Source organism: Vicia villosa, linkage group LG6, assembly GCF_029867415.1.
Source record: "Vicia villosa cultivar HV-30 ecotype Madison, WI linkage group LG6, Vvil1.0, whole genome shotgun sequence".
NCBI lineage: Eukaryota > Viridiplantae > Streptophyta > Magnoliopsida > Fabales > Fabaceae > Vicia > Vicia villosa.
The window spans coordinates 10,435,423-10,450,570 of record NC_081185.1 but is presented as its reverse complement, the minus strand read 5'-3'; the positions used below and the strand labels follow the sequence as shown (position 1 = coordinate 10,450,570).

Here is a 15,148-nt window from a genome sequence, read left to right as displayed (position 1 = left end):
CCTTGCAAAAAGTTGCGACTAACGTTTTTGCGAGGTGTTAGGCCCACCTCGCAACTGTTGCATTGCAGGGTGATATTTGTGTTTGCGGGGTGGCTTTCACCTGGTAAACCTGAGTTTTTTTTGTAGTGAATCTAATAACTTTATCAATTGTTTGTTCATGACATTGTCTGGTCATTTGCTATGCGTTGAACTGTATTTTATTGCATTTATCTATTATATATTATTATACAAAACTTACTTTCTTTCATCAAATGAATAAAATAAAACAAAAAAATTAAAATAGGTTTTAATTTGATTTTTCTACGATAAATGTGTACTAGAGTGATTAGCGAAGGAAAAGAAAGTTAAATCACGCATTATTTTGATTCAAAATGAATTTTTTATCATATTTAAATAAATAAAAAACAAAACCCGGTTCGACCTAAAAATGGCCTAAATCGCCAGTTTTCCAGTTAAAATCTCAATTCTTTTGCATGCTGGTATTCAGGTATAAACAAACCAGTTAAGATTCCAGTTCCCGGTCCAACCGGTTGAACTGGCCGGTCCGGTCTAGTTTTGATTACCATGACTAATACTGCGGATAGTGGACTTCCTTTTGTGGCTTGGTAGCTCCCAGATTAGGTGTTGTTGCACTGAACTGGTAGCCTCTAACTTAATCTTTCTTTTAGTATCAAGAACCAAAGTAACAGTTGATAGATTGAAACCAAGCAAGCCACCAGAAACACTTTTACTGGAGTCAAGGGTATGAAACAGTCAGTGACAAAATACCAAACATCTTAGTTGATGTTTTAAAAAAGGTACGAGGAATAAGACAAATCATCTTCCTTGAGTATTAACCACTGCTTGGTTACCCAATGCTGATATTGACCTTATATATGTCATATAAAACACACAAAATAACCTGTTAAGATCAACTTACCACAGAAGAAATGTCTTCAGTGCATGTATCTACCTATAGTTTGAGTAACTTGATGTCTAACACAATGTTAAGATATTTATATTGACATCATTAACTTAGCTTACCTTTTGATAGAAATAGCCTTTTGTCACTTGAGTTTCTTCATTGCTTGTTATAGCTTGAAAACTCATTTCCTTCCAGGCTTCCAAACATCTCTCCTTCTGAGGAAATTCCTCCATTTGATCTAAGATATCCTCAAAGACTTGATCATTATATAGAGTAACCTTTCTTTTCAAGTAACAAATGGTAGATAATATTCCTTCTCTTAAGACATAAGATGAGAAACAGTCACATCCTATTTCCTTTATGGTTGATAACCCCTTTTATTCTTGAAGCACGACTCTTTTGAATAAACAACCAGCTCATCGTGAGATAATTCTTTAATTCAGAAGACTGCATTAGAAGTTCATCTTCCAGTGAAACCAGTAATATCCTTAAAAAAAATAAAATTAGGAACGTCATTAATTTAATCCAAGAAGTAGAAAAGTTGTACGGTTGTTCTTGAGATAAGTAGGGCATTCTGCTTCACATAGATCTAAGATCATCGTACTCATATGAATGCTTTGACATTTATTGATCTATACTCCAATTCCATCCTTTTCTTTAGCATCACAGACTTGTTGAAGTCAGTAAAGATATTCTAGACATTTGGTCTGGACATTCTGTCCAATTTCTTCAACACTTGATTGGGTTACCTTCAAAGGAACACAATAGTAATAAGAAACCCTTCATTGGAGACCAGTGCATATGTTCCTAAAATTTGGAAACAAAAAGAATGCTCTTTTTATTCTTCAATCATCTTCTCTTATGAACTCTTTCCTTCTAATTACACTTAGATCTGCCTTTATGAGTGGACTTGAGAGATTCTCAAGTATCTTTGTCCACAATAAAAGTGATACAGAGAGCTTACCAATTCCATAGATAATGAAGTTGATAATTTCATAGTGATAAAGAGCCAACTCAAATTCTTCCCTTTTATCTCTTCAGCATCAGGATTCTCATACCCTGACAATTATTAAAGAGCTACTGTCCATTGATAGCCAAAATGCTAGTATTCCATCCTTCCATCAAGAACAGCAGTACCATAAAAATACTCCCTGAAGTTCACCCAATGGACCAGGGTGCCTGCTCTGATACCAATTGAAATTTCTAGTACATCTAAAACATGTTAATACTTATGTCCTAACATCAGAACAATGTTAAGACAAATGTTATAACATTTGTCTTCAAACTGAAAAAATTCATCAAACTGTGTTTGATACTAAAATAAAAATTACAGAATCATAAACACTATATAGAATTGTTAACCCAGCTTGGTGCAACATCACCTACTCTAGGGGCTACCAAGCTAGGAATGAAATCCACTATTAGCAGTATTAGTTCAAAGCCTAAACAGTTCCAATTTACAACTCATCTCCTAATCAATACCCAGTGCAACTTGTACTTAGAAATTGACATCTATATATGGGAAATCGTCATCCCGCTTCTTAAATCATCTTAGTGATATCTAACAGTTCTAATCCCAGTGACTGCATCAAAAACAACTCAACAAGAAGATTACACTTCCAATACAAAAACTCAACTTTTTTCTTAAAAGCTTCAAGAGTGAGAGCAATACTCTACTCATTACCTAAAGGCTTCTGAGTGAGAACATTACGTCTACCTCAAGTATCTAAAGATACAAGGATGACTTATACCTACATAAGAGACTCTCAAACCTGCAACTCTAAGCTTCCCCTAATTTACAAATTATTGAAAAGTTCAAATTACGTTAGTTCAGATCTTTTCTTTTAATACACCTCTGTAGACCATGGGCTTCGAAATCTGCATCTAGATATTTCTTATCCACAAGTTGAGTGATGCACCAATTGTGCAAATGAATCTCCGTAAATCTTGGAACAAAAAATACTAAGTTTCCTAAATTGTCTTGTCATCCACTTTTAGCAACTTCTACAACTTGAGATATGAAACTTGTTTCAGGTTAAATCTTCTTGACGTGCAAAAATTACTGAGATATATCAAAAAGAAATATCACATAATCAAATAAAATCTGTCAAAATTTAAAAACAACCTTTACATGTTCTGGTACAGAATATCACAACATCTGTTAGAACATCCTTCTTGAACAAAATGTTAAAACATCTTCCATAACATCTTTGCTCTAACTCATGTTTTAGCAAAATTGTGTCAATCTTAAAGCCATGGAACTAACACTCAACCACACATAATCATGTGTAATCTTCAAATTTTAAGATCTAAAATCTAGCGTCCATGCAGACAAATGCAGGAGGAAGTTCTTAATATTTCATGTCCCTATATTCTAAAATTCACTGAGATCCTCCCTCCATATGACTAAAAATTCAAAATAGCCATGTCTTAAATGATTAAATACCAGATCATATAGTTTCATGAGCTTGTCATGTAATTCTAAAGCCTTCAATGACACACTAATTTTACTAGTGATAAATCCTCAATGTAAATTATTCTTGTAACGTCCAAGTCATGCTCTGTAAGCCTCCTCAAGTATCTTGATCAAGAGACTGTTACCTTTGAGGCAAGGCTTGACAAACTTAGAAATCGGTATGTCACACGCATTTTAAAGAGATTTTGAAAAGGATATCTTTTGTGTTTGGAGTTAAGATAGAGACAACGGAGTCGTTTCAGGAGGAAGAGTCCACCGTAGGGTCTCCAGCCATGGCCGCCACTGGAGAAGCCAATACACATTAAGTTATTTTTCAAACTCTAATAGAGTAATAAATTTTTTTAACTCTTAATTTCTCCAACTTGATCACACATTCATAGGTAGCATGTATAATAATTTTCTTCATAATTTGTGAATGGAATATTAAGCACTATGTATCACGAATGAACCTTTTGTTCAATATTTAGTCTGATCCAACGATTAACGAATTTAAAATCACTATTTTTTTAATTTAATTAGAGAAATACATGAATATGTAACTAATAAGTAATAACGCTCAAGTTGCCTTTTTTTCTCCTCAATAATTTTATTATATTAATATATAATATTTATTATAAAAAAATAAATAAAATAGAAAAGATTAAACTCAGTGAGTTAAGATAGCTCAATATATTAGTGAAACAATATAAAATATTTGCATAATTTTAGATTACGTAATCCACTACTTCTATCCCTCCATTATTTTCTTAAGGTCCGTTTGGTTGGAAGTAGATGGAAGGGAGGGGAGGGGATGGGATATTTATAAATAAATGTGTTTGGTTCATTTTTTATGAGGAGAGGGGAGGGGAGGGGAAGGGAGGGGAGCAAATTCCCTCCTAGACTCACTTTTTGCTCCCCTCCAAATTGGGGGGATTTGGAGGTAGGGGTGCTCGCGGTGCGGTTTGGGCGGTTTTGACGAAAAAAATCATCCGAACCGCAAGAGAAAAAATAGTGCGGTTTGGTTTGGTTCGGTTGGTTTTTAAAAAAAATCCGAACCAAACCAAACTAATGCGGTTTGGTTCGGTTCGGTTGGTTCGGTTTTTTACAAATATTTTATCGAGCCATACATACACATATAGATGATAACATAATTTTGTATTTATACATTCATACACTATCAAATAACAACAAAACTCGTCATATTTTGACAACAATTTTCCATTTAATATGTAAAAATTAAATTAGACAGAAGTGGAATATTAAACATAAAATAATAGCATAAAACAATATAAAAATTATTATAACGAAACAAAAAATAGAAGAGACGAAAGATTAGTGAAAGTGAAAAAGAAAAAAAGTGTTGAGAGCTTAGAGAAGAAGATATGCGATAAAAACGAAACTGAAATACGGAACATTTACATAAAAATGAGAAGGTGAAAAAGAAAGAATATAAGAGAGTAGAGATTATAGAAGAAGAGGGAAGATGTATGTGGCAAAGAAGGTGCAATAATGTTATTAGAGATTTTAGAAGATCGAGACTGAAATTATATGTGTAAGGATGAGAAAATTGTTCGTAATCATAATGCTAATGTATAATAAGTTTAAGGTTGGGTTGGATGTGAGTTAGTAAAATTTAGGTTGTAACATAGTGCGGTTTGATTCGGTTTGGTTCGGTTTACAAAATACAAACCGCAAACCGAACCGAACCGTGCGGTTTTGTAAAAATTGACCCAAACTAATCCGAACCAAATGCAGTTTTTTGCGGTTTCGGTTTGGTTTGGTTTGGTTTGCGGTTTTCTATTGGTTTGGTTTGGTTTTGATCACCCCTATTTGGAGGGGAGGGAAGATTCATTAATCAAAATTTTACTGTTTTTCCTATTTTATCCTCAATTATTTTTTTTTTATTCCAAGATTGTCCTTATTGAATTATTAAAGACTAGATTTTTCTATGTTATTTCACGTATCATTTTTCTTCTATTGTGCGGTTGCTATTTGTGTCTTGTTGCTCTCAGGTGAATATTTTCCTTTTTATTTTGTTGAATTTTCCTTTTTGATATTATGTTGTTTTTTAATAATAATAACATCCTTATATTAGTTCTTATTTATAATATATGATAGTAATAAGATTTTTTTTATTATACTATTAATAATAATAACAATATGCAAATATATTATGTTTATGTTATAAATAAAGATTTTAAGTTTAATATTATTTCTCCAATTTTTTTAACATTCTAACATTATTTTATGTATTTTTAATTATAGTAATTGTTTTATTGGGTTAGATGAATCATCAAGATCAGATAATTGTTTGATTTTCGTTGAAGATCTATAGTTCAACTAATGTGTGATGTTGTTTACTGTTATAGTATGATTTATGAACGAACAAGTTTTTATTTGGAGAAATTTGCTCAATACTATTGTTATTTAGAATTATTTTTACGAAGAACAAATAACAATATTTATAAGGATAAAAAGGTAATTTAATTTTAAAATCCCTCCCCTCCCCTTGTGAACCAAACATACATGTTGGTAAAAACCCCTCCCCTCCCCTCCCCTTCTTTGAACCAAACATATATTTAGTTAAATTCCCTCCCCTCTCTTCCCCTCCATTCCCCTCTCCTCTATTAAATTCCCTCCCCTCCCTTCCCCTCCCCTTCATTGAACCAAACATACCCTTAGAGTTTGAAAGAAAAGAAACACTTGAAAAAATATCAGTTTGTAAAAGAGGCTGCTGCAAAAGCAATTAAACCAGTTTTTCTATGGCCCCCTTAAATCATACAGTATTTTCATCTACCTCGTGTTTCACATTGCAAAATATTTCCCATGTGATAATAATTGTGACACAGTGTTTGTTTGTTGAAAGTTCATACCGACATCATAAATATATTATATGTATATATACATAGTATGTGTCTAATGAAAACACAAACACCAAATATTCATTTGCAAAAGAATGAGTTCATCAATCAAAGGCCGAAAACAAAGTGAAATTTTCAAAGCACAAACTCTCTTATACAAACACATGTATGCCTTCATAGATTCCATGTCTCTTAAACGGACAGTTGAAATGAACATACCAAATATCATCCATGATCATGGCCAACCAATTACTATATCAAACCTAGTTTCAGTTCTTCAAGTTCCATCGTCTAAATCGGGTAACGTGCGTAGTCTCATGCGTTACCTCGCACACAACGACTTCTTTGAGATTGTAACGAATCGAGGTTTGAATAATGAAGAAGAAGCTTACGCTCTAACGGTTGCGTCTGAGCTTCTTGTTAAAGGAAGTGACATTTGTTTAGCTCCAGTGGTTGAGGGTATTCTTGACCCAACGATTGTGTGCTCGTTTCATGAGCTGAAAAAGTGGATTTATGAGGATGATCTTACACTCTTTGATGTTACTTTAGGATATGCTTTTTGGAATTTTCTTGATAAAAACCCTAATTATAATATATCGTTCAACGAGGCAATGGCTAGTGATTCGAGAATGATAAATTTGGTTTTGAGAGATTGTAATTTTGTGTTTGAAGAATTGGAATCAATTGTAGATGTTGGTGGTGGAACTGGAACAACAACTAAGATTATTTATGAGACGTTTCCTATGCTGAAATTTATTGTTTTTTGATAGGCCACAGGTTGTTGAGAATTTATCTGACACCAAAAATTTGAGTTATGTTGGTGGTGACATGGTCATAACTATTCCTAATGCGGATGCTATTCTTCTTAAGGTTTGATTTACTACACCAATATCAAATTTACATTTATAATTGTTGGATCAATCAAGATTGAATGGTTCAAACATGTTTGGATTGGTCAATCTGAGACATGTATGAAACCGTTCAATCTTGATTCAACAGTTATAAATATAAATTTGATAGTTTCTTAAATTATTTGAAAAAATGTCTAATATTTTTGTTTTTTTATATTCTATAGTGGATTTTACATAATTGGTGTGATAAGGATTGTATACAAATTTTGAAAAAATGTAAAGAAGCAGTTACAAGTGATGGAAAAAGAGGAAAAGTGATTATGATAATGATGCAATTGGAAACTCATCAAATAAATAATGAAGTCGCCATCGAACATTTATTTATCCTACGCGCAGGAATGGTAAATATCAAAGCAAAACCAAATAAACAAGCAATGTTACAGAGAAAGGGTAAGGGTGTCGGTTACGCAATGGGGAGGTATTAGCACCCCTCACGTCTGTGGTACTCCACAGAATTCATTCTTGCTAGTTTCTAATATAAGGGTGTGTGTGTGTGTAACATGCTATGTGCTAAGGGAAAACATGCAATGGAAAGATAAGCAAGATAAAAGAAAATTCGAACAAAATAAGAAAAGAAAAGTCTGCTCGCTAGGGTGTTTGTACCTTGTGCCTACGTACCTCCAACATGCAATGGAGAAATCAGAGCGCCGTTATTCGGCTCAAAAGTTTATGTTTCTATCTCGATTCGCGTCTCCTAGAGAAACGGAACCGAGCACCCTAAGGGAGCATGCAAAAAACAAGGCGCATCACAAAGATCCTAGACAGGCATCAAATATGGCAAGTGAACAGGCATCACCAAATAAGAGCAAGTAATCACGTGAACAGGCATCACAAATAGAAGTAAGCGAACAGGAATCGCAAACACAACATGTAAGTCAAATCAACATGTGTGAAGTATGTGAACAGGAATCACAAATAGGACAAAGCGAACAGGAATCGGAATCACAACATGTAAGTCAAATCAACATGAGTGAAGGTAACAAGAAATCACATGTAGGTCAAATTAACATGCGAAAACACAACATGTAGGTCAAATTAATATGCATGCAAGTAATAGGAAATCACATGAAGGTCAAATTAACATGCGAAAAGATATCAAAAAGTCACATGTAGGTCAAATTAACATGCGTGCAAGTAATAGGATATCACATGCAGGTCAAATTAACATGTGAAACACGACATGTAGGTCAAATTAACATGCGTGAAGGTAACAAGAAGTCACATGTAGGTCAAATTAACATGCAACACACAACATGTAGGTCAAATTAACATGCGTGTAAAGATAGCAGGAAATCACATGTAGGTCACACAACATGTAGGTCAAATTAACATGCGTGCCAAATATCAAAAAGTCACATGTAGGTCAAATTAACATGCGTGCAAAGATAGCAAGAAATCACATGTAGGTCAAATTAACATGCGAAACACAACATGTAGGTCAAATTAACATGTGTCCCAAATATCAAGAAAGTCACATGTAGGTCAAATTAATATGTAACACACAACATGTAGGTCAAATTAACATGCATGAGGGTAACAAGAAGTCACATGTAGGTCAAATTAACATGTGTGCCAAATATCAAGAAAGTCACATGTAGGTCAAATTAATATGTAACACACAACATGTAGGTCAAATTAACATGCATGAGGGTAACGAGAAGTCACATGTAGGTCAAATTAACATGCAACACACAACATGTAGGTCAAATTAACATGTGTGTAAATATAGCAGGAAGTCACATGTAGGTCAAATTAATATGCAACACATAACATGTAGGGCAAATTAACATGCGTGTAAAGGTGTGAACATGCATCACAAGTGATATCATACTAACAGGAATAGCAGATAAAATGACATACACGTAACAAGCATACATGCATGGAAAACATGTAACAGGCCTACATGTCAAATGTGAACAAGTATCACAAATAAAATGCGAACAGGCATCACAAACAACATGTAACAGGCATACATGTGCATGTGTGTGAACATGCATCACAAGTGATATCATACTAACAGGCATAGCAAATAAATGACATACACGTAACAGGCATACATGCATGGCAAACATGTAACAGGCATACATGTCAAATGTGAACATGAAACACAAATATCATATGAACAGGTATCTCAGATAAGAGAAGAACTGAACAAGCATCACAAATACCCTACGAACAAGCATCACAGGTAAGAGAAGGGTATATCAGACAACGTACAACAAGCATGTACATAGAAATATCACACAATGGCACACAAACGAGCTCGGCTCGTAAAGCAAACAACTATCAAAGTACTAATCTGGGGACAGGGAATTGCCTCAGTCAACGGGGAAAGCCAATCGAGACCAGTAAATAACAAGCTCTAGCTACCGGGGAAAGTCTTCCGAAGCCACTATCAATGGGGAAAGTCCTCCAAGACAAGCACACAACAAGCTCTAGCTAGCGGGGAAAGTCCTCCGAAGCCAGTGTCAATGGGGAAAGTCCTCCAAGACAAGCAAACAACAATGGGAAGAAAAAGGGGAAACATGTGTGTTCGTGCACAAAGCAACAGCGTCGGGCAACGCGAGCTAGATAAGGCGTAGGGATCCGACTGTAGGGTCCTACCATTTAAAATACTCGATAACAGTATCTTGGGCTAGTTCAAAAGCAAACAATGTGTGGTGTGCGCTAACTGAACAGACTCGATGAGACTGGGCGAGGTTGATTGCGAACCCTCTTTGCATGCCTTTAATGAGGACTTAACGGCTTTGCCTATAAAGAGGTCTTATTGCACCATGACTCCCTTCCGCGAAGCACAAATGTAAACATGCACATTCATAGCCTCCTAGAGAGGACTTCCAGGCTAAAATATGAATGCCTCCCTACTTCTCATGGCAATATATGATGCGGAATGAGAATAACAGGGAACTCGAAAAAATACCAAAAGGATTGCAAATCCGTAATGAGGTAGTAGGTGTAAGCAAAGAAACCCGGAATACTTCGCGTAAGCTTTCATAAAGTAAAGTCAGAAATTCGGCATAAGCGTCAAAGCAATATGGTGTGAAAATAAATCCAACCGACATGTGGTACGTATCAGACACTACCACACAAGCATCCTGCATGAAAACACCAGCCAGACATTACACAACAGTGCAAATATACATCTCAGTGAATGAGACAAAATAAACCGCATCAAAAGTGAATTCGTATCCCACAAATAAAGTGGAACACGAAGCAATCGAATCGCAATTGAAGGCTTTCTCAAAGTACCTTGCATATCTTAACAACCAAGTTAGTAATAACAAGGAAAACGTGCACACGACATAGAAAATAATAGAAATTAAATTCTACTTAAATTCTAAAACAAAATCTAACAAGATTAAATTGTTTTGTATGACATTTTATCTAAAAACTAGAATAGAACTATGTGACAAAACATTTAAGTTCTAACGAGAAAAAAGATTACATGCTTTTTATTATCTTTTTATTATGTAAAAAAAATTAACAAAATGAACTTATAGCATTTTTATCATGTTAAAAATCTAACAAAAAGATGTTAAGAATTTTATATTCTACAAAATCAATCTAATAAAATCCAACAAGAATATCTTGTTTTCATGTCATTTTACTCCTTAAAAAAGGGAAGAGAAAAACTAATTCTAGCATGAAAATAAAATGTGAAGCAATGGGTGCAATATTGAAAATAATGGTGTAGGCTAGCAGTCAGAGAAGAGCCCCAAATTGGCTATCCCATACCATGTTTTTGTACAGGTTTTCTGCCACAAAGGAAAGAGTAGCGTGTGGGCCTCATGAGGGGGTATGAATGTGAAGTTCGTGAACAAAGCCATGCAACACCCAATCCAATTCAAATTTTCAGATTATTATTCAATTCCTAAGGTTCATTGTATTTATGGCATTTCAATTAAATAGAAAATAAAACTTAGGATAAAAAAAGGAATTAGGTTTATTTACATGGGACGCATCAGCTTTATCTCCCTCGCCCTATCATACCTCTTTCTCTCTTGCGATTTCTGGCGAGCATTTTCCGCCGCCGACCACCGTTTCCACAATCTTAATCATCAAAGCCTAAACACGAACCCTACCTTATTTCTAATCCTAAACACGGATATGAACTTGGATTTCTAGTATTCACCTTCAGGCAGTGGGATCGGAGAGTTCGAATTAGAAACCCTAAGAGCTAAACCTTGAAGATTCGCGCGCGGAGTCGCAAGATTGAAGCAACATGACATATAAGCGAGTGAAAACATAAAGTCTAAGAGCTACAAGTATGCTGAAAGAACCTGTTTAAAGGACCTATGTGGAAACCGGCTTAAATTTTAATAAAAACAGAGCTGCCACCCTTTATTTAAAGGAAAAAGGGTAAAACTTTAAAATTAAAGAAAAAATTGAGATTTTTGGGTAAGTAGGTTAATTAGGCAAAGTGAAGGTGTTTGAAACCCTTTACATCCCTTGTATTCAAGGGGACTCATTTGGCCTTTAGTTTTTTTTTTTTTAAAAAAGGTTTTATATATTGTACTGAAAGTTTTTTTAAAAGAAAATATATAGATATAAAAAAAAAGGGTTGGCCTCATATTGGCCAAAAGGTAAAACCCAAAGGTTTTGATAGGGCCATTGTCTGATGGAGACAACAATGACCAAAGGCCAAAAGCCGTGTAAACCAAATTATAGCATAAATAAAAGGTAAAATAGCCTCAATGTATCATCATTGGCCAAAACAAGGTTTTTTTAAAAGGAGAGGCTCATGTTAAATCATTGTCCAAAACAAAGATTTAAAAAAAGGCAGGCCTCAAGTATCATCATTGGCCAAAAAGTTTTTTAAAAGCTAAAGGGGCTTCATAGCAACCATTGGCCAAAAGTTTGAGAAAATGTTTTTTTTTAAAAAAGGGAGACCTCATAGATTAATATCGGCCAAAAGTTTGTTTTTGAGTTTAGAGATTTGAGTTTGAAAAAGGGAAAGGGTTTGTCGGCCGTTGTCAGTTAATTGACAACAACATATTAGGGTTGTTCAAGACAAACCCTCGGAGGGAGAAGAGAAGCGTAGAAAAAAAATTGAAAGTGATTTGTGTGTGTGAATTTTTTTACGTGTTAGTGGAAAAGACCTCCCAAATAGGATTGTCAAAGGTCCTATTTATAAGGTTGGAAATTAGGTTAAAAATCCCAAAAGGGAAGTAACCTAATAACAAAAAGCCCAAAAAATAACAAAAGTGCACCAAGCGAGATTCAAAGCCATGACCTTTTATGTGCAAGTCTTCCTTACCAATTGTGCTATGTTATTTATTTGAAATAAAAAGCCAATTGAAAGTGTATGAAGTATAGACAAATATTTTTTTTTATTAAAATATAAATAAATTAAGAGTAAACTATTATATTTTTAATAGAAACAAAAAATTACAAAATCCAAAATAGTGTAAATAAACTAAGGAAGTTTATAAAATCCAAGTTTAAAAATAATTTCGAATTTTGAAATGGGGCCTCATACACACTTTTACTTAATGTATACCCCCATTTTATTAATAAAACCTAATGACTTCATATCTTGTGGATGTTAAGCCTAAGAGATTGAACTGAAGTATACATCCATTTAATAATCTTGATCACACTTATATACATACATATATATATATATATATATATATATATATATATATATATTAATACATATGTATTTTAAATGAAGTGCCAATGAAAATAAATAAGGAGGGACAAGTCTTAGAGGGTCAAATTTGGGGTATGACAACATGAACTTACAGTACGGTGGCGGAGATTCCCGACCACCGTGAAGCTCAGGTAAGGAGTTTATGCTCCTGATTATGCTTCGTCTCCCTCTTGTATTCCCTTGCAGCTCTTCTTCTCTGAATTTTTACGTTCGTGAGTTCTTGAGATTGTGAAATGTGGAGAAGAGAGATGATAGACTTGTGAGATAACCGCGATGTGTTGTTATTGATTCTTGAGAGACTACTGAAATTGTTGGGAGATGAAGGTGATAGGTTTAGCACAAGCTTGTTGAAGTTCTAATGGTGAAAATCAAAAGCTCTTTGAAAGTGTGCGTATGGTGAGGTGAGGGAGAATGATGAAGATGTGAATGAGGGTGATGAGAGTGATGAGAGAATGGAGATGAATGAAAGGATTGAAGGAAGAGAGATTATGTGGAGGAGGACATGAAGAATATTGCTGATGATTTTTTGTGAGTTCCGGAATAAATGATAGAGATTGAAGAAAAAAAGGAGATTGAGAGAGTGAAGATTGGTTATGCAGATTCAGATTGAAGGAGAGTTTGTTACATTTCTGTTCCTCTGATTTTTGCTGATATTTTTCTGTTGTATTTTTTTCTGGTTTTTGTGTGAACCGTTTCTGTTAGACTTTCCTCTCGAGCTAAATTCCTTTTTCTGTTATGATAATTTTTTTTGCATATTTTTACTAGACAGCTCAACCCCTTGTTGGCTGAACCGATTTTCTTGATTGGTAATGCCGGTATGGTTCAGTTTAATTACAGGATGATTCGGTTCAATAATATGTAGGATTTTCGAATCGACTTTTTTTCATTTGTACTACAAGTTTCGATTGGTTTGAGGTTTTGGTTCATGATCGGTTTTTTTTCTTGTGGCTCAGAACTTTGTTATTGCGTTGAATCTTGTGAGTTAGCCTTGGTTTTATGCTGCAAGTTCTAATTATGCAGTGTGTTTAAAGTGGTAGCTTATGGCATGAAATTCTATGGACTTGTACTTTTGAAGGGTTGAATATCGTAGAACTGTGAATTAAATTGAAAGGCTTGAAGAGTGTGAAGTAGGATTAGGAACAATAGGCTAACAATATTTTTTTGTGTAATTCTTTTGTAGTTTGACTTTTGTAATTTGAATTGCATGGACTCTTGGTTTTTTGTAATAGATATTTTGGATTTGAATGTGCTATAGTATAATTTGTAATAGAAATGTGTTTTACAAAATGTATATCTCTTCTTCAAGTGAACTTCCAATGGACACTCCAAATTTCCTTTGATCCACACAATGCACTCTAGATGCTTTGCCTCAAATGTGACAGCTCGAAATGAGACTTGGTATAAATGCACAAATGGCGAGTCAAGTAAGAATAAGGACCCCATATGACTTTGGTCAAAAAATGAAAAGATTTCTGCAATATCCTTTAATCTCAAAAGTGATCCCACACACTTCGACTTCCAATAAATCCCTTTAATATCACTCCAAAATTGTACCATAGGCAATAAAACCATTCCTTAGTTGATGACCAAGTTTAAGCGTTGAAGGAAATTCATGATAATGGTGTGACCAGACACTAATTTTTCTGATACTCATAATCATAGGGAAATAAACCTAATCCATGCTAGTCCACAATAAACATGAATCAGAACCTTAACTTCCAACCATAAGTGACAAAGAGACAACTCAAATCAACTTTGAAAGAAGATGAGAGCCTTAAAACAACAGAGAAACTCTAACTCTTCAAGATCCTTGATCCCATGCCAGATTTATTGGTTAATGATACCTGATCTATGTTAATGCCCTAATAAAAAGATGCACATGAATGCAAATCCTAAGCAAGTTGAAATAAATTAAGAAGGCAAATTTTGGGGTGCAACAGATAGATATGGTGATAAATGAAAAGAAAGATGCGAAGAACATTACTCAAATGAAGCTCCTTATGGATGAAAACATGTCATGTCTTTTTAATGGGAAATAGAGAAATGAAGAAAAATGGAAGAAACTCTTCGCCGAAGATGGCTTTCGAGACTATAAGATATCTCTTTTAACGGGATTTTTATCCGTTATTGAAATCTATCCTTAAACATTGTCGTTCTTAATTATGCACTAAATAAACACTTTCTTTTTAAAAGTAGTTTAAGAAAATAGAAGTGATGACGTAAAGTTGGCGTCATACATCAAACACACTTTGTTCTTACATATCAACACTATATAGGTTGTGTTAGGGCAGTGGCGGAGCCAGAAATTTTAGGCAGTCTGAGCAAAACCTTTATACCATTGGTTATTCATCTGTATTAATT

At 34.3% G+C, this 15,148-nt stretch overlaps 1 pseudogene; it reads left to right on the top strand.

Moving 5' to 3' along the window:
* The first annotated feature begins 6,315 nt into the window (after positions 1-6,315).
* Positions 6,316-14,931, top strand: LOC131608888 (isoflavone-7-O-methyltransferase 9-like; annotated as a pseudogene).
* The last annotated feature ends 217 nt before the right edge of the window (positions 14,932-15,148 follow it).